Source organism: Stegostoma tigrinum, chromosome 7 (assembly GCF_030684315.1).
Source record: "Stegostoma tigrinum isolate sSteTig4 chromosome 7, sSteTig4.hap1, whole genome shotgun sequence".
Taxonomy (NCBI): Eukaryota; Metazoa; Chordata; class Chondrichthyes; order Orectolobiformes; family Stegostomatidae; genus Stegostoma; species Stegostoma tigrinum.
Window position 1 is genome coordinate 89,988,432 of NC_081360.1, and position 20,284 is coordinate 90,008,715.

Sequence of the window (20,284 nt, forward strand, 5' to 3'; positions counted from 1 at the left end):
GTGTAGGTGGGGAGGTAGGGAGGGGATAGGTCAGTCCAGGGAAGACGGACAGGTCAAGGAGGTGGGATGAGGTTCGTGGGTAGCTGGGGGTGCGGCTTGGGATGGGAGGAAGGGATGGGTGAGAGGAAGAACCGGTTAGGGAGGCAGAGACAGGTTGGACTGGTTTTGGGATGCAGTGGGTGGGGGGGAAGAGCTGGGCTGGTTGTGTGGTGCAGTGGGGGGAGGGGACGAACTGGGCTGGTTTAGGGATGCAGTAGGGGAAGGGGAGATTTTGAAACTGGTGAAGTCCACATTGATACCATATGGCTGCAGGGTTCCCAGGCGGAAAATGAGTTGCTGTTCCTGCAACCTTCGGGTGGCATCATTGTGGCAGTGCAGGAGGCCCATGATGGACATGTCATCTAGAGAATGGGAGGGGGAGTGGAAATGGTTTGCGACTGGGAGGTGCAGTTGTTTGTTGCGAAATGAGCGGAGGTGTTCTGCAAAGCGGTCCCCAAGCCTCTGCTTGGTTTCCCCAATGTAGAGGAAGCCGCACCGGGTACAGTGGATGCAGTATACCACATTGGCAGATGTGCAGGTGAACCTCTGCTTAATGTGGAATGTCATCTTGGGGCCTGGGATGGGGCTGAGGGAGGAGGTGTGGGGACAAGTGTAGCATTTCCTGCGGTTGCAGGGGAAGGTGCCGGGTGTGGTGGGGTTGGAGGGCAGTGTGGAGCGAACAAGGGAGTCACGGAGAGAGTGGTCTCTCCGGAAAGCAGACAGGGGAGGGGATGGAAAAATGTCTTGGGTTGTGGGGTCGGATTGTAAATGGCGGAAGTGTCGGAGGATAATGCGTTGTATCCGGAGGTTGGTGGCGTGGTGTGTGAGAATGAGGGGGATCCTCTTGGGGCGGTTGTGGCGGGGGCGGGGTGTGAGGGATGTGTTGCGGGAAATACGGGAGACGCGGTCAAGGGCGTTCTCGATCACTGTGGGGGAAAGTTGCGGTCCTTGAAGAACTTGGACATCTGGGATGTGCGGGAGTGGAATGTCTTATCGTGGGAGCAGATGCGGCAGAGGCGGAGGAATTGGGAATAGGGGATGGAATTTTTGAAAGAGGGTGTGTGGGAGGAGGTGTATTCTAGGTAGCTGTGGGAGTCGGTGGGCTTGAAATGGACATCAGTTACAAGCTGGTTGCCTGAGATGGAGACTGAGAGGTCCAGGAAGGTGAGGGATGTGCTGGAGATGGCCCAGGTGAACTGAAGGTTGGGGTGGAAGGTGTTGGTGAAGTGGATGAACAGTTCGAGCTCCTCTGGGGAGCAAGATGCGGCGCCGATACAGTCATCAATGTACTGGAGGAAGAGGTGGGGTTTGGGGCCTGTGTAGGTGCGGAAGAGGAACTGTTCCACGTAACCTACAAAGAGGCAGGCATAGCTGGGGCCCATGCGGGTGCCCATGGCCACCCCCTTAGTCTGTAGGAAGTGGGAGGAGTCAAAAGAGAAGTTGTTGAGTGTGAGGACGAGTTCAGCTAGGCGGATGAGAGTGTCGGTGGAGGGGGACTGGTCGGGCCTGCGGGACAGGAAGAAGCGGAGGGCCTTCTCTTTCTCCCCAACCTGTTTAGCCTTTGCTCATAAAACAGTCTCCATACCAGGAATCATCAGAGTGAAACTTCTCTGAACTGCCCGCAAAGGATCCTTAAATAAAGGAACCAAAACTGCTCATTATATTCCAAATGAGGTATAATCAGCACCTTGTATAGTTACAGAAAGACTTCTTGACTCATACTCCAACCCCCATGAAATAAGTTCCACTATTTCCATTAGCTTCTAGAATACCTCTTGCACCTGTGTGCTACCTGTAGTGAATGTAATGAGATCAGAAGTCACTCAACATTAGGTTATAGTCCAACAGGTTTTTTTTGAAATCACAAGCTTTCAGAGAGCTGCTGCTTCATCAAGTGAAGGGAAGAGACCTGTTGGACTGTAACCTGCTGTTGTGTGACTTCTGACCTTGTCCACCCCAGTCCAAAACCAGTACATCCACATCATGTAATGAAATCAGCTAGGTGGACCTTATGGAATATGAGCTCCCCGATTGGGGCTTTTAATCTGCTCCAATTAGGGAGCCTAGTTGACAGATAGAAATAAGAGTGTCAGAGGTTCTGTTCACTCTGAGACCTGGTCTGAGGGAGCTGGATCTTTGTCAAGGACTTTCCATGCATAAATAAAGGGTGACTTGGTGATGGGATTACCAGCCTTTGTGGAGCAATTTTAGTGGCAACAAGAGAAAAGTATGGACCTAAGAATTATATATGCAACATTCAGCTTTGATTTTGGATAAGCATTTCTGGTACCATGCTAGACTCATTCAATCTTGCCATTGAAGTCTGGGCCTAGTATGTGAAAAGAATGTGGTATATTTTCTGGGCAAATGATGTTGGGTCAGATGAAAAGCAATCGGTAATTCTCCTGACAGTTTGTGGACCTGCAGTTTTTTCGGTTAGTAGGTGCCTGAATTTCCCTGAGGTGCCAGATCCTAAAACCTTTCAAGAGTTGATGGATTTAGTGAAGGAATATTATTGCCCCCAAGCCTCCTGTAATTCTGAGATGCTACCAGTTTTACTCAGTAATTTGGAAACCAGGGAAATCCTATCAGGATTTTTGCCAAGGTTAATATGACTGGCAGAGACATCTGACTTTGGTTTAACCCTTAATGAGATGCTGACACACCGTTTGATTTGTGGGATTAACGACGTAGCCATACAAAAGCACCTAATAGCTGAAGCCCAACTGGATTTCCAACAGGCACTGCAACTGGGGTTATCATTGAAAAATGCGGCAAGTGGACCATGAGTTGCAGGGTATTCCAATGGAAGTGGATACCCTTGCCAGTCCCACTGAGCTTGAGGAGCACCACTTGAGTGAAGGCACTTGCATAGTCTCACTCAAGACATATCCTGAACAGACGGAGTCTTGGCCCTTTAAAAATTAAGGGTACAACTTTGATTCCAGTCTCTGACAAGCAACTAGGTCAGTCAACCTGTGATTGTAGTGAAAGGATTGGGCCCAAGCTTGATGGGGCAAAATTAGTTGAGAAAGACTTGCCTAGATTTGCTCAACATTTTGTTTTGAATGGGAAATGGCTGCCTGAGTAAAGTCCTAATGAAATACCCAGAAGTTTTTCAGGAAGGTCTAGGGACTGTCAAGGGAGCGAGGGCCACCTTGTTGACCAGGAAGCAATTCTGTGAGAACTGTCCAGTGCCATTTGCCTCACAGGCAAAAGTAGAGGAAGAAATCAAAAGTCTGGAAAGCAAAGGAATCATTAAACCAGTCTAATTTTCAGTATGGGCAGCACCAGTCACAGTTATTGTGAAACTCAATGGATCGGCTTGCCTTTATGTGGATTTTAAACAAAAGGTAAACTGCTTTTGCAGCTGGATAAATACTTAATTCTTCTCATAAAGGATATATATGCAAAGCTGGCATGTATGCTTGTAATAAAAATGGACCACAAACCCCTGATTGGTCTACTTAAGGAGGACAAGGCTGTGCCGCCCATAGCTTCAGGCCGAATTCAGCAGTGGACTCTAATACTAAGTGCATAAAGTTACAAGTTGGGACTGTTCAGGGGGCCAAGTAGCAAATGTGGACGTATTGAGGTGCCTCCCTCTGGCAGATACACAACCAGTGGTAACACCACTGGAGGAGTCTGTAATGGTTTCAAATTTTCTGTTCACACTTCCAGTCACAGCTGACAATATTAGACTACGGAGGCAGGAAGATCTGTTTCTTGCGAAACTGAAACAGCTGGTGGTGATGTGGGGAAACCTAAGGGCTATCATAACCAGAATTGAAACCTTTTTGGACCCAGAGAGACCAGATCAGAGTTCTGAAGAAGGTTCACTGAAGAAGGCTAACTCTGTTTTCTCTCCATAGATTTTACCTTATCTGCTAAGTTATGCCAGCAATATTTTTCTTTCTGAGCTCCAGCACCCACAGCTCTTTGTTTTTGTTTTCTATAATTTCCATCTTCTGCCTTCCTACCTTCTTAAACAGGGGTTACATTGGCTGTTTCCTCTGGGATCCTCCCTGACTCCACCATGAAGATTGATGCAAAGTACCAATTCGGTTCCACTGCCGTTTCTTTGTTCCCCATTACTACTTCTACAGCTTAATTTTCCAATGGTTCAATTTCCACTCTTGTCTCTCTCTTACCTTTTCCTAAATAGAAAAAAGACTCTTGCAATCTTCCTTTATATTATTAGCTAGCTTACCTTCATATTTCATCTTCTCCCTCTTTATTAGTTTTTGGTTATCCTCTATTGATTTTTAAAGGCTTCTCAATCCTCTTCATCTCATTAATCTTCACCACATTGTATGCTTTTTCTTTTACTCTTGTGCTATCTCTGACTTTTCTCATTAGCCATGGTTGCCTCATCCTCCCTTATGTACGCTTCTTCTTCTTAGAGATGAATCTCTGCTTACGAATTACCCCCAGAAAGCATTGCTGCCCTACCATTTTCCCTACTAGACTTCCCCTTCAATCAACTCTGGCGATCTCCTCTCTCATGTGTTTGTAGTTACTTTGACTCAATTATAATACCCTTACTTCTGATTTCAGCTTCTCCCTCTCAAATTGCAGGGTGAATCCTATCATATTATGGTCACTGCTCCCTATGGGTTCCTTCACCTTAATCTCCCTAATCAGGCCTGCCTCATTATACATCACCAAATCCAGAATTGGCTGTTCCTTAGTGGACTCTGTCACAAACTGCTCCTAAAAACCATCGCATGGAGATGCTACAAATTACTTTTCTTGAGATCTGCTACCAACCTGATTTTCCCACTTTGCCTGCACATTGAAGCACCCCAATGATTATTGTAATTGTGCCTTTCTATCATGCCTTTGCAATCTCCTAATTTATTTCCTTTCCCACATCCTGACTACTGCTGGGTGGCCTGTACATACTTCTTATCAAGGTTTATTTTGTTTTGCCATTTCTTGACTCTACTCACACAGATTCTATGCCTTCTGACCCCATATTGCTTTGTTCTATTGATTTAATTTCAGTTCGTACAAACAAGTCAACCGAACCCCTCTGCTCATCCCTTTGTCCTTTGAATAGGATGCGTATCCTTGGATATTTAGTTCTGAGCCCTGATCCACTCGCAGCCACTTCTTTGTACCCTCCAATTTCAATCCGCACTTCAAGCTCACTTATCTTGTTTTGTTTTCTGCACATATTTAAGTATAACACCATCACTCCTGCATTGACTGCCTCTCTTTCTTATAGTTGCCTCCTTATCTGATGTGCCTGACGTTAGATTCCTGACCCTTTCCCTACTTTCTGTCTCATTGCTTTATTTGTAAACTTTAATAAACTTTCTTGAGCCCTCCTCCCCTTTAACTAGTTTAAAGTCCCGGTGACCACAGTTCACCTTGATTTGCATCATCAGTTTGTCTTTCTTATTCCGAATGCTCTGTGCGTTAGAATGCAAAGCCTTGAAGTGTTTTCTATTATTGAATTTCCCTGCACTTAAATGGATAGTTGGTATAATATGACATTCACACATTCTGTCCTTTCCTTTTATTTCCTGGTAACAATTGATTCCATCACTTACCTGCAATCTCATTTTCTCTAATACCTTGGATTTTATAATTTTCCATGCAACTGAACCCACCTCCCGTAATTTAATTTAAAGGCCTGCACAGCCCTGGTTATACGATTTGCCAGGCTCTGGTCCCAGCATGATTCAGGTAGAGCCTGTGCCATCAGAACAGCTCCCTCCTTGCCCAGCACTGTTGCCAATGTCCCATGAATTTGAACCCATTTCTCCCACACCAATCTGTGAGCGATGTGTTTTTCTCTTTAATCTTGTGACTGTGTACCAGTTAGCTGAGGTGGTAATCCAGGCCTTATTACCTATTGGTTCTGTTTTTTTTAAATTTAGCCCCTACCCTCTCATATTCCTTTAGCAGAAAGTCTTTCCTCTTTCTGCCTACATTATTAGTACCAATGTGGACCATGACAACTAGTTCTTTCCCTCCCACTCCAAGACCCTCTGCAGCCCACATAAGATATTCCGAACCCAGGAATATCAGTCTTTGGGACTCTCCATCCTGGCCACAGAGAACAGTGTCTATTCCCCTGACTATACTATCCCTGATTACAACGACATTTCTCTTTTCTCCACCTCTTGAATGGTTCCCTGGTCAATGATGCTATGGTCGGTTTGCTTATCCTCCCTGCAGCCCCCATCTCGCCTGCACACAGAGCAAGAATCTCAAGCATGTTGGACAAGCTCAAGTGCTGAGTCTCTTTTCAGCACTACCACTTGGATCCCTCTACCTGTCTTGGTCAGGATCACAACGCCCTGTCCCTGACCACTCACTGGATTTCGATGTAGTTAATATAAGGGTGTGGCTGCCTCATGGAAAACAGGGTCTAGGTAACTCTCCCCCTCCCATAGTGTTTGAAGCTCAGACTCCAGCTCATCAACACTGAGCCAGAGTTCTTCAAGAAACACCACTAGCTCCAGATGAACCATAAAGTTCACCAGCTCCTATATCATACAGGTACAGCTCTTTGCCTCCCCTTGCATTTCTATTTTTTTTACTCACTTCTGAATTTTTTAATAATTTCCTACCAGTCTTTTAGTTTGTAATCTGCAAATTTTTCTCCTATTTACTTTCAATATGAAAATAAGCTACAGCAGGTAGTTGAAGTAGCAGCAACTACCAATCAATGACCATATGGTTTTCCTGTAATGCAACTCTTTACTTTGTGTTGGGCCACCAAACCTGGGCTTCAATTTATCCTGTAAAAAAAAAACCCCGATAAACTATAGACCAGAAAAACAACCAAAAAACACTTCTTTTCCTTTATACTGAATTCCCATGCTGCCTCCAAAGTTTCTAAACTGTACACTCGCTATGGCTGATCTCACTCCAGATGGGATCTCTCCTTCCTGATTGTGCGAAGTTTACTGAAGCTCTTCTACTTCAGACCTTTCTGTTTCTTTCACTATCTCCACATCCACTTCTTTTTAACATCATTAGTTGGAGACCTACAGCTCCTAATGACTTGTCTGGCTTCAATCCCATTAACTTGTCAAATACTTTGAGAATGCTACAAGACCAGCCCTCCCCTTTGCGTCTTGCTTATCTGTTCTCTTTGCGATTTTTATAGTGTCCTCCACTGGGAAGATTGGTGCAAGATATTGTTTTAAGTTATCTGCCCTTTTTCTGTTACCCATTATTAATTTTACCAATAGCAGCCTCAAAGGGTCCCCTGCTCATTTTAGCTACTCTCTTTTAATATATCTATATAAGCTCTTGCTTTATAATTTACTTTCATCATGAAGTTTCTCCCTTATTAGCTTATTAACCTGCCTCTGCTGGTTCCTAAGATTTCTGTAAAATCAAGGAGACTCCCATTATCAACATACTTGGTGTTACCATTGATCAGAAAGTGAACTTGACCAGCCACATAAATATTGAGTGAAAACCATGAAACTCCCTTCCTAACAGCATTGTAGAAATATCTGCATCCAAAGGACTACAGCATTTGAACAGGCCAGATAGCCACCAACTTCTCTCGGGCAATTTGGTTTGGGCAATAAATATTGACTCTCAACTGTGTCCTGCAGCCTAAATAATTATTAACATTTAAAAATGTATCTGGCAACAGCACTGTGCTGTCATCAGCAATATAACAAGTATCTATGTCATAGAAATTGATCTAGTTGGCCGTTTTGACCATCGAAGGGCTAAAGTTGAAGCATCATATCGGAGGCTTCAAATTCCATTGTAGCCAAGTAACAGTTTGATGTAGGGGCAGAAGGACCTGGGTGTATGTGTGCATAAATGTTAGAAGGTTCCCAGACAGCTTGAGAATGTCGTCAGGAAAGGATGGGCCAAGTGGCTAATAGATTAGAGTTAAATAATAAAATAAAACACTGGCTTAGAATGTGATGAAACTCAGAGAGTGACAGTTCATGCAGCACTTAAATATCACATGTGAGAATTTCAGTTTGCAGCATTGCTTAGGAGACAGTTTTTGAAACTGGAGTAATTGTTGTCACTTATTTATACTGATATTTCAAACTGATACATGACAGAGAGATAGCATTGCTGTGGATTTAATTGGCAAGGGTTATGATTTACTTCTGAGTGTTGTGCTGTTTGGATGTTTATTAAATGTGTGCAATTCTTATGAGAGCTATAAATGTAGCTTTTTACATATTTTAATTTCTGGCAGATGTCCAAGTATTTGAAATATTTCTAAACATTGGCAGGCGAGAGAACCAGGGGTTTCCAATGCTGCAGTAGTTCCCCTTGTGGCTTGCAGGATGAACTGCGCTGTGTGATAGAAACGCTTAATGTTCTTACATCTTAGCCTCACTTTGACCAAAAGCCTAGTCTTTTGAAAAATGAGTGTTCTGACATGAATCACCCATGAATTAGCTAAGATTTGCACAGATTGCATTAACTCCCTATTTGACAAGAACTGTATGAATTCCAGGAGAAAAGGTTAACGTGTTATGTTCTAAGCTGGTGTTTTATTTTCCGTTTTCATTTTAAGCTGATGTTAGCTGGACTCAGTGGATCAACTTAGGCACCCAACCCCAGACTCAGCAAGTTGTATGGTCAAGCCTCACTTTGGTTTGAGTTACTCGTTTAGGGTGATTATTGGACCACATGATACTTTAAGAAATTCTATCTTTGGCATGAGGCGGTAGAACTGATCACTGCATCTGCCTGCTGTGATGGATGTTAAAGGTTCCCTGGCACGACTCAAAGAACAGCAGAGAGCTGACATTTCTCCCCGTGATTATGGGGCTAAATTTGCCCCTTTTTTGACAAAAAAGAGTCATGACTGGCTGTAAAGTACCTTCAGGCATGCAAGGATGTGAATTCGTTCTAGATAAATACAAGAATTATTTACTTTCCTTAATGCTTCAAAAGGTTTTCAATAGATATAAATAGGGCAATATAAATTGTTGAGTTTCCTTTCCAATGTCTCCAAGGATAGTTGGTTCTTTTCTGCAGTCACTTTGCTGAAATCAGATTTGATGTTGCTAACTGAAGTGAGATCTCCGCCTTTCTGGAGTACCCTTGTAAAGGTGGGTGGACATACTCACAGGCATCCTTTTGTGTTCATAGTAATTAAACCAACCTGGAAACAAGAAATTACATATCAATTGTATGACAACTGTTCATTTCTGTCTGTAACCAGTTGCTGTTTTCGTTAAACTTACTTAACAAACTGATAACTCTTCAAGCTACAAAAAGGAGCAAGTCAGCTCACGACTTTTTTCATCCATTTTATTTCAGTACAAAATAACTTTGAAATTATCCCAAGTCATTCTACTTTGGTTATTAGGTGTGCTGCAATATTATTTATTTATTGTGATAAGATTATAAATGATACTCATGACCAAGTGACTAGTAGCATTTCTTTGCTCTCCATAAATCTTCATTGTCTTCTTCAGAAGATGCTGACATGTGGTGGGTTAACGTTTTGTGGGTGTTAATGTCAGTGTCACCATGGAGGTTGGGAGACGAGGTGAATAACAGCCTGAATTAATACCTCCCAGCAACAGAACTGGATAACAATCGGATGTGAAAACTCTGTCTGATTCCTGGCCCTCTCTCCTCCTGCAACATTTCTGAAGTATTCAGTCACCCGTCACTATTTTGACATTTTAAAATTCACTCATGGCATGTGGACTCCTCTGGCTGGGCCAACACTCATTGCCCATCCTTTGTTGTCTTTGAGAAGATGTGGTGATGAGCTGACTTCCTGAACCACTGTAGTCCATTTGGTGGAGAGACACCCACAATATTTTTGGGGAGGGAGATCTCGGATTTTGAACCAGCGACACTAAAGTAATGGCAATATACTTAGATGTCAGGATGGTGAGTACCATGGAGGATAACTTGCATGTGAAGGTATCACCCATGTATCTGTTGACCTTGTCTCCTAGATGGTAATGATCATGGATTGGGAAGGTGCTACGTAAAAGCCCTGATAAATATCTGCAGTGCATCTTGCAGATGGCACACACCAGTGCTAGTGAGTGTTGGTTGTGGAGGGAGTGGATGTTTGTGGATATGGTGCCAATCAAGTAGCCTGCTTTGTCCTGAATAATGTCAAGATTCTTGTGTGTTGTTGGAGATGCACTCATCCAGGCAGGTAGGGTCCATTCTCTAACATTTCTGACATATGCCTTGTGAATAGGGAGTCAGGAAGTGAGGAGATACCAAGTAACTCACCGATTGAAGCTGGGAGATTATTGCCTTACTGTTTTGCTGTGCTTTGGTCACTAAGTCATTTCATTGTATTGATTTTATTCATTAGATTACACGCTTACATTCACAACGTGAACTTTTATCATTAGCTGGAATCCTAAATAGGAAGGACATTGCAATGAAGGATATCTGATTGTCACATAGCAGTGACAACATTTAGCCACCTGATCTATGTTTGTATGTAGTTGATATTGATGTTGTCATGTCAAGAGGAGAAGGTTACCGTAATAGTGAAATATCAACTAATTCTCATTAACAGTGAATCAAATTCACTGGATCAAACAATATTGGTTAATGACAGGCATTCTAGATATGTCTTTCAAAATCAAAGTGTTCCCATTTTCATTTTAAGTTTAGTGATTTTATTTACAAGTAAAGACCTTCCTCTGTATTTTTCGCCCTTGTTACTATCCTTTGTTGAAGATATTGTCCCAGATTAGTTGCAGTTCCTTTGGCATCACCAGCTCTTTGCTGTTTCACCCAAGCATGTACTCATCAACACAGTGTAAGGAATAGGTGCAGTCCCTTGAACCTGCTTTGTCATTCATTACTGATCTTTGATTTGAGCATCTACTGCTTGATCTGTTCCCATATCTCTGGATTCCCTTTATTTAAAAATCTATCGAGCACAACCTTTCATGTAATTAATGACTGAGATTCCACAGCTCTGTAGATAGATAATTTAAAAGGTTCATTACCTTCTGGGTACAAAAAAAGTCTTCTTTATTTCAGTGCTAAATGATTCACCCCCAGTGCTTCAAATCAAAGATGGATTTTCAATCCTGAGATTGGTAGTTTGAGGCAGGAAACTCCAGGACAAAATGATTCTATGATTCTATGATGTTCTATGATTCTAAAACTTACCTTAGGGAGGTAGGAGCATGTTGGGTTAAAGTTGGACCCACTAACTCCAGAATAAATCCTCGGTGGCTTAGCAAAGAGGCGTGTGACAAAGCGATCTGGTTAGAAGACCCACCTGAGCTTCTGGGACTTTGCCCCAGTTGATTTAGATAATAGTAGGCCCACTAACTCTCACACCCACTAACCATAACCCTGAGGCTAACCCTATCCTCATCCACCTCCCCAAATGATTTCAGAGATAATGGGAACTGCAGATGCTGGAGAATCCAAGATAATAAAATGTGAAGCTGGATGAACACAGCAGGCCAAGCAGCATCGCAGGAGCACACAATAGCTTGTGCTCCTGAGATGCTGCTTGGCCTGCTGTGTCCATCCAGCTTCACACTTTATTATCGCTAAATGATTTGATTTCTTTATTCTTGGGATAAAGATGTCAGTGGCTAGGCCAGCATTTATTGTCCATCCCTAATTGCCCAGGGACAGTTAAGAGTCAACCACATTGCTGTGGGTTGGCGCCACATGCAGGCCAGACCAGGTAAGATGGCAGTTTCCTTCCCTAAAGGAGATCAGTAAACTAGATGGGTTTTTTCTGACAATTGACAATGGATTCATGGTCATCTTAGACTCTTAATTCCAGATCCTTTTTTCTTGAATTCCAATTCCACTTGGTAAGTGGTGGGATTTTAAGCTGGGAGTTGAACCCACAACTTTAATTAGGTCTCTAGATTAACAGTCCAGTGATAATATCAGTAGGCCATCACCTCCACCAATTTGATTTGTTGCCATGTGTGTTTATTAAAAAGAGCGAAAAGTGTTGTTTAGTGTTGCCATTCTCCAGTGTCATCTTAAAACACAAAAATAACAAAACAAAAGAATATAAAGCCAGAAAAATAAAACTGTAAAGTTGACTTTATAGTCTATTGTTAGATGGTCTCCCTCTTCTATCTCAGCCAAGGGTCTAGACCCAGGCTTCTCCACCTCAATGCCTCGAGGTCCTGCTGCTAAACTAACTATGCTGCTGTAACCATACTTTGCTACATCGCCACCACTGGACGAAATGGCCCCTCACAGTGCCCCCCCATTGCCATCTCCGTTGTCATTAAGTCAAATATCCAGTACAAATAACTCTCAGGATATATACGAAGATGAAAAAAAGAACTGGTACTGATAAAATTGATGGCTAATAAAGCTGAAACTATTATATAGCTGATAGTGAAAAAGATCATCCAGTAATGAAACCTAACTGTAAATTCTAAGTCTGTTCAAGTGCTTAAAGATAAAGTCATCATAGCCATACCAGATCATAGGGTTCCTCTTTCATTAGAGAGAGATGACTGGTGGTTGTTTAACCTGACAGTCACCACAACACAGGCAAGGGGCATGATTGAAAAGGAGAATCCTTCACATATCCTCACTTGGTGCGGGAATTAAATCCACACTATTGGCACAACTCTGCATAAATCTTTTAAAAGCAATCAAATATCTATTTAGACTCCACGTCAAAGGCAGAGGATCCTTTAACAGCTTTTTAAAAATGTCAATCAAACTGTGAACTCAGGAATTCCTACTGAGATAATTTAACATTTGAAACTCAGCCAAGCATTCATAATGCCGTACCAAGAGCTGTTCTGCAATTGTAAACAAAATGTTGTCTGAAAACATGATCAAATAATAATATTTTTGATTGACATGCACCAAAAGGGTAGTCAATCAAGACAGCCCAGCACATACTGACATGACTTCTGTCCTACCCCATTGGTAAATATTGGGTCTGTCAAAAATGGAGATGCAAGTTGCATATCTGAATAGACCCTACCTGCCTGGTGTGGAGCTCCAGCAACACACAAAAATCTTGACACTATTCAGGACAAAGCAGGCTACGTGATCAGCACCACATCCACAAACATCCACTCCCTCCACAACCAACACTCAGTAGCACTGGTGTGTGCCATCTGCAAGATGCACTGCAGATATTTACCAGGGCTTTTACGTAGCACCTTCCCAATCCATGATCGTTACCATCTAGGAGACAAGGTCAACAGATACATGGGTGATACCATCACATGCAAGTTCTCCACAGTACTCACCATCCTGACATCTAAATATATTGCCATTACTTCAGTGGTGCATGCGACATATCATTAGGCCTCACAGAGAGAAACCCTCAATGAAACTTGCCAAAGTTGACACTTAGCTAATTTCTGCTAAAAAAATCAGACCAAGGTGGTTCCAATTGTTGCCTGTGGATGTTGCTAGGAAGTTGGTATGTGTGGCTGTTGCTGTGACAGAGGGATACTAGGGTATCAAATTTAGTTTCTCATACTGTCTAATAACCCAGTAGCAGTTCTGATTCTAAGAGACTCTGACATGGTAAATGCTGACAAGTTGTTTTTCCTGGAAGTAAATGTTTGAATAAAGGCGAGTAGCAGGGAATTTCCACATTGTCAGAAAAACTCTGTGAATCTATAAATATCTTAGGATTTGCCTTAATCCTTTTCGAAAGTACTTTTTCATGCCCCTTTTAGCTCTTCAAATTGCTTTCTTAAGTTTCCTCCAGCACTTCCCTTATTCCTTTAGGAATTGCTATCTACTAACCTCATCCCACCTCCTTGACCAGCCCGTCTTCCCTGGACTGACCTATCCCCTCCCTACCTCCCCACCTATACTCTCTCCACCTATCTTCTTTACTCTCCATCTTCGGTTCGCCTCCCCCTCTCTCCCTATTTATTCCAGTTCCCTCTCCCCATCCCCCTCTCTGATAGAACATAGAACATAGAACAGTACAGCACAGAACAGGCCCTTCAGCCCACAATGTTGTGCCGACCATTGATCCTCATGTATGCACCCTCAAATTTCTGTGACCATATTCATGTCCAGCAGTCTCTTAAATGACCCCAATGACGTTGCTTCCACAACTGCTGCTGGCAACGCATTCCATGCTCTCACAACTCTCTGCGTAAAGAACCTGCCTCTGACATCCCCTCTATACTTTCCACCAACCAGCTTAAAACTATGACCCCTCGTGCTAGCCATGATGAAGGGTCTAGGCCCGAAACGTCAGCTTTTGTGGTCCTGAGATGCTGCTTGGCCTGCTGTGTTCATCCAGCCTCACATTTTATTAGATTTGAACCGTACCAGGAGAGATAGTAGGAGCTGCTGGTGCTGGAGTCTGAGACAACACAGTATGGAGCTGGAGGAACACAGCAGGCCAGGCAACATCAGAGGAGCAGGAAATCTGATGTTTCGGGTCTGGACCCTTCTTCAGAAATGCCTGCTATCTTGAACTGCACCATGTTGTGGTCACTATCGCTAAAATAATCCCCCACTGTCGCATCGAACACTTGTCCGGCTCCTTTCCCCAGAATCAGATCCAGCACTGTGCTGTACCTTGTTAGGCCTTCGATGTATTCATATAACAAACTGTCCTGGATACATTTCAAAAAATCTGCCCCCTCTAAACCTTAACACTATGACTATCTAAATTTATGTTGGGGAAAGTTGAAATCCTCTGGTATAATTACGTGATTATTATGTTTACACACCTCTGTGAACTGTCTACATATTTGCTCCTCTATGTCCCACTGACTCTAATACACCCGGCACTTTTCCCTGCAACCGCAGGAAGTGCTACACCTGCCTCAACACCTGGCCCCTCACCGCCATCCCAGGCCCCAAGAAAACTTTCCACATCACCTGCACATCTGCTAATGTGGTATACTATATCCTCTGTTCCCATTGTGGCCTCCTCTACATTGGGGAAACCAAGTGGCAGCTTGGGGACCGCTTTGCGGAATACCTACACTCTGTTCGCAACAAACAACTACACCTCTCAGTCGCGAACCATTTCAACTCCCCCCACCCCCCCATTCCTTAGACGACATGTCCATCCTGGGACTCCTGCAGTGCCACAACGGTGCCACCTGAAGGTTGCAGGAACAGCTCCTCATATTCTGCTTGGGAACCCTGCATCCCAACAGTATCAATGTGGATTTCACAAGTTTCAAAATCCCCCCTCCCCTGACTGCATCCCAAAACCAGTCCAGTTCATCCCCGCCTTCCTAGCCTGTCCTTCGTCCCACCTATCCCCTCCTCCCACCTCAAGCCCAACCCCCATCTCCTACCTACTAACCTCATCGCACCCCCATGACCCGTTTGTCCTCCCCGGACTCACCTATCCCCTCCCTACCTCCCCATCTACGCTCACCTTTACTGTCTCCATCCCTGCCTCTTTGACCTGTCTGTCTCCTCTCCATCTATCTTCTCCTCTATCCATCTTCGATCTGCGTCCCCCTCTCTCCCTATTTATTTCAGAGCCCCTTTCCCCTCCACCATTTCTGAAGAAGGGTCTAGGCCCGAAATGTAAGCTTTCCTGCTCCTCTGATGCTGCTGGGCCTGCTGTGTTCATTCAGCTGTACACCTTGTTATCTCAGATTCTCCAGCATCTGCAGTTCCTACTATCTCAGCGAGCTGGAGTTGCCAGGTAACTACCTTAACTTTCCTGTCGTGGTTTGTTACTGTCTAGCCTCTATCAGGAGTGTGGAAGAATTGGAAGATGCAAATCAATGAGGCAAGACGAAGTCGTAATGATGTACGAATGCATGCACATGGATGTAAATAGGTCTGATTTTGCTCACTAGTGAGATTCCTATCTCACCATTCAATACTTGGTTGGAGAATTGAGCCTTCTGTTCTTGATGTCATTAAATTTCCTTACTGCCAATGTCTTCTTATTTTGCCGGCTTTCTTGCCAATTCCCATGTTATTTGGTGGCTGGGAAGATTTCATATCTTAGATAGCCTCGTGTTCCTTCAGCGATACTAAGATAAGCCGTGTGCCCCCACGATTGCTGTGGCTTGAACCAGCTAATGTCAAAAGCCAAAACTACCTGGTCCATATAGCTCAAATCCAGACCAGGATATCCATTCACCTCCTGGACCCATTGCAAACTGCAAAGTTTATACAACTTTATATAGTGCATAGAAAACAGAACAAACAAAAGCCAAAAGAACTGCAGATGCTGTAAATCAGGAACAAAAACAAAGTTGCTGGAAAAGCTCAGCCGGTCTGGCAGTATCTGTGAATGAGAAAACAGAGTTAACATTTCGGGTCCGCTGATCCTTCCTCAGAAGAACTTTTCTCCTTCACTTATACTGCCAGACCTGCTGAGCTTTTCCAGCAACTTTGTTTTTGTTCCTAGTCTAATGCAAATTTGAATAAGTTAATGATTTCAGTAACCAGCAAGTAAATTTTATTAATACTAAATATTGTACACAAATGTTTGGTTTCACATATTTTGGTTAGCATTAGAATGCATTTGGACTTAACAAATTTCCTTTAATAATAAAAAAAGTTCTACTGTTCCAATTAATTTTAGTGATAACAAGATGTAGAGCTGGACGAACACAGCAGGCCAAGCAGCATCAGAGGAGCAGGAAGGCTGACATTTTGCGCCTAGACCCTTCTTCAGAAAATTCTTCAGAGCCTTCCTGCTCCTCTGATGCTACTTGACCTGCTGTGTTCATCCAGCTCTACACCTTGTTTTCGCAGATTCTCTAGCATGCGCAGTTCCTACTGTCTCTGAAATAATTTTAATGATTGTCTACTGAACCCTTCATTATAATGAAAGGCAATCCATGTCTATTTGTTTGAGGTTGTTCCAAGGTGACGTACCAATCAATGTAAAGTTCAGAGCAAAGAAAGTCTTGGAGCAGGTTAGGTATTCCAATACATTAAAAAATCCACAGTACTCCAGAGAATTAATGTAAATTAATATGAATGCCGCCGTGTATGCACAGCAAAGGTGCACACTGTTCACTGTTCTGGCAACTCCTGTGACGACGCCAGTGCCAAGTTGTATCGGCCCCTGCCCTTCCCTTGGACAACACTGGTGTCATGGAGAGAGGAGACGTGCTGCATGGACAACTGCCGATCTCTCATAAAACCCTGCCCAGGCCTGCGGCCTCGAGAGGACACTCCAGCGTCACCTCACTGCAGCGGCAAAACATGGAAAGCAGCAGTCTACCGGTTGTAAGCCGCGCTCGATTGGCGTAGAGCAAGGCACCAGGGGTTGCTTTTGATGGAGGGAGAGGCCATCGCGCCTCACTGGACAGCTACCGCCCGCCTCGAGCTGGGCAGCCCCCAGCCAATTAGGTGCTGTCCCGCCACAGTCCACCCACTCCACTGGGTGCATGGGGCTTAGGGATACAAGTATCCTGAATCGCGGACTGTAAACACTGCACCAAGAAAACAACAAGGAAACAAGGAAAGAAGCCAGCATTCAGACTTGGATGCTGGAACGTACGGACCATGACAACTGGTCTATCAGACGACCTTCGAGAGATCAGTGACACCCGCAAGACGGCAGTGATTGACAACAAACTGCGATGACTCCATGTGGACATTGCAGCGCTCCAAGGGACAAGGCTCCCAGAATCAGGGACCTTACGTGAGAGAGACTATACTTTCTTCTGGCAGGGGAAAGGCATTGACGAGACCAGAGAGCATGTTGTCGGCTTTGCTGTGAACAACTTGCTGTTGAAGTTGGTGGAACCCAGCAAGGATGCATCGAAGCAGATCCTCTCACTTTGACTGCACACCACTGATGGACCTGTCAACCTTATCAGTGCTTATGCCCCAACCCTCTATTCCACACAAGACACAAAGGATGAGTTTTACGACCAGTTTTCAAGGAAAATACAGGTGATCCCGAATCAGGAACAGTTGCTGCTACTTGGCGACTTCAACACCAGAGTGGGTGCCGACCACGACTCCTGGCCAGGCTGTCTGGGATGGTATGGGATCGGCAACATGAATGAAAATGGACAACGACTGCTTGAGCTGCGCATGCTCCATGAACCATGTGTCACCAACACCTACTTCCAGGCCAAAGCTCAGCTCAAAGTCTCATGGCGCCATCCCTGCTCCAAACACTGGCACCAGCTAGACCTGATCCTCACAAGACGCAGCCACCTGAAAAACGTACTCATAACTCGGTTCTTTCAGAGAGAGGATCACTCCCTGGTTTGCTGCAAACTCAGACTCCAACCAAAGAAGATGCACTACGCCAAGCCTGCAGGGAAGCAGCGTATCAATGCTACTACGACCCAACATTCAGACAACATGGCAGTATTCATCAAGTCACTGGAGGACGCCCTCTTTGCAGACGCACCAGAAGAGCTGCTCAGCAGAGATGGGACTCTCTAAGGGACACTATCCACAGCACTGTGTTGAAGACCTTTGGGAAGAAGTGGACCAAGACACAGGACTGGTTCGAAGCAAACGCAAATGAGCTCAACACGACCGTTGAGGCAAAGCGTGCTACACTGTTGAAACACAAACACCAACATACCCAGCTAACACTGCAAGAGCAAGAAACAACACACAGAAGACAGCCAGATGCTGTGCAAATGACTACTGGCTACAACTATGCGAAAGCATCCAGTTATCGTTTGACACAGGCAACATACGTGGAATGTATGAGGGGATCAAGAAAGCCATCTGTCCAAACCAGAGCAAGACAGCTCCACTAAAATCCAGGACAGGCGAGATCATCAAAGACAAAAGCAAACAGATGGAGAGATGGGTGGAGCATTACTCCGAACTCTATTCCAGGGAAAACGACATCTCAGACAATGCGTTAGACACCGTGGAATGCCTACTGGTCATGGAGGAGCTGGACGCACTGCTGACTGCTGACGAGCTGTGCAGAGACATTGACAACTTACCCACTGGGAAGGCACCAGGGTTGGATGGCATCCCACCAGAAGTCATCAAGTGTGCAAAGGGGGTTCTGCTTAGCCACCTGCTGGAACTACTGTGCCAGTGCTGGGAGGAGGGAATGGTGCCGCAAGACATGAGAGACTGCAACACTGTCACCCTCTATAAGAACAAAGGGGACAGAAGCGACTGTAACAACTACAGAGGAATCTCACAGCTGAGCATCGTTGGGAAGGTCTTCACCCGCGTGGTCCTGAACAGACTACAGAAAATCGCTGAAAGGGTATACCCCGAATCCCAGTGCAGTTACAGGTCAGAACGCTCCACAATCGGCATGATCTTCTCCCTCCGACAGCTACAAGAGAAATGCCGAGAGCGAAGGCAACCACTCTGTGTCGCTTTCATTGACCTCACGAAGGCATTCGACCTTGGGAGCAGGGAAGGCTTGTTCAAAATCTTTGCCAAGATTGGCTGTCCTCCGAGACTCCTTAGAATAGTCCAATCATTTCACATGGATATGAAAGGCGTCGTTCAATTTGACGGCTCTTCTTCGGAGGCTTTCAACATCCACAGCGGTGTGAAGTAGGGCTGTGTGCTTGCCCCCACCCTGTTTGGCATCTTCTTCGCAGTCATGCTGAAACACGCATTTGGAACATCAACTGATGGTGTCTACCTCCACACCAGATCGGATGGAAGGCTGTTAAGTCTGTCCCGGCTGAGGGCAAAATCTAAGGTTTGTGAAACACTCATTAGAGACATGTTGTTTGCAGATGACGCAGCGTTGGCAGCACACTCTAAAGAGCAACTGCAACGCCTCATGGACAAACTCTCAAGAACCTGCCAGGAATTCAACCTAACCATTAGCCCAAAGAGGACCAACGTGCTGGGTCAAGGCGTTGAGCACCCCCCTGTCATCACCATCAACAACTACAGCTGGAGGTGGTCCACGAATTCACATACCTTGGCTCCACCATCACAGACAGCCTCTCCCTGGACTCCAAGATCAACAGGCAGATTGGACGAGTAGCCTCCACATTCGCCAGGCCGACCAAGAGAGTCTGGGAGAACAAAAAGCTGACTATGAACACCAAGATTGCGGTCTACAGGGCGTGCATCCTCAGCACACTGCGTTACGGCCGTGAGATCTGGAGCTTCTAATCCAGACAAGAGCGGCATGTCAACGCTTTCCACCTTCGCAGCCTGAGACGCATTCTGGACATCAAGTGGACCGACTGAGTCACCAACACCGATGTCCTCACCCTTGCCCAGGTACCCAGCATCTTCACCCTACTCCAACAATGTTGCCTCCGCTGGTTGGATCACGTACATCTTATCCCGGACGGGAGGGTCCCAAAAGATGTGCTGGACAGGGAATTGGCCATCGGCCAGAGAGCACGAGGACGACCTCATCTTCGTT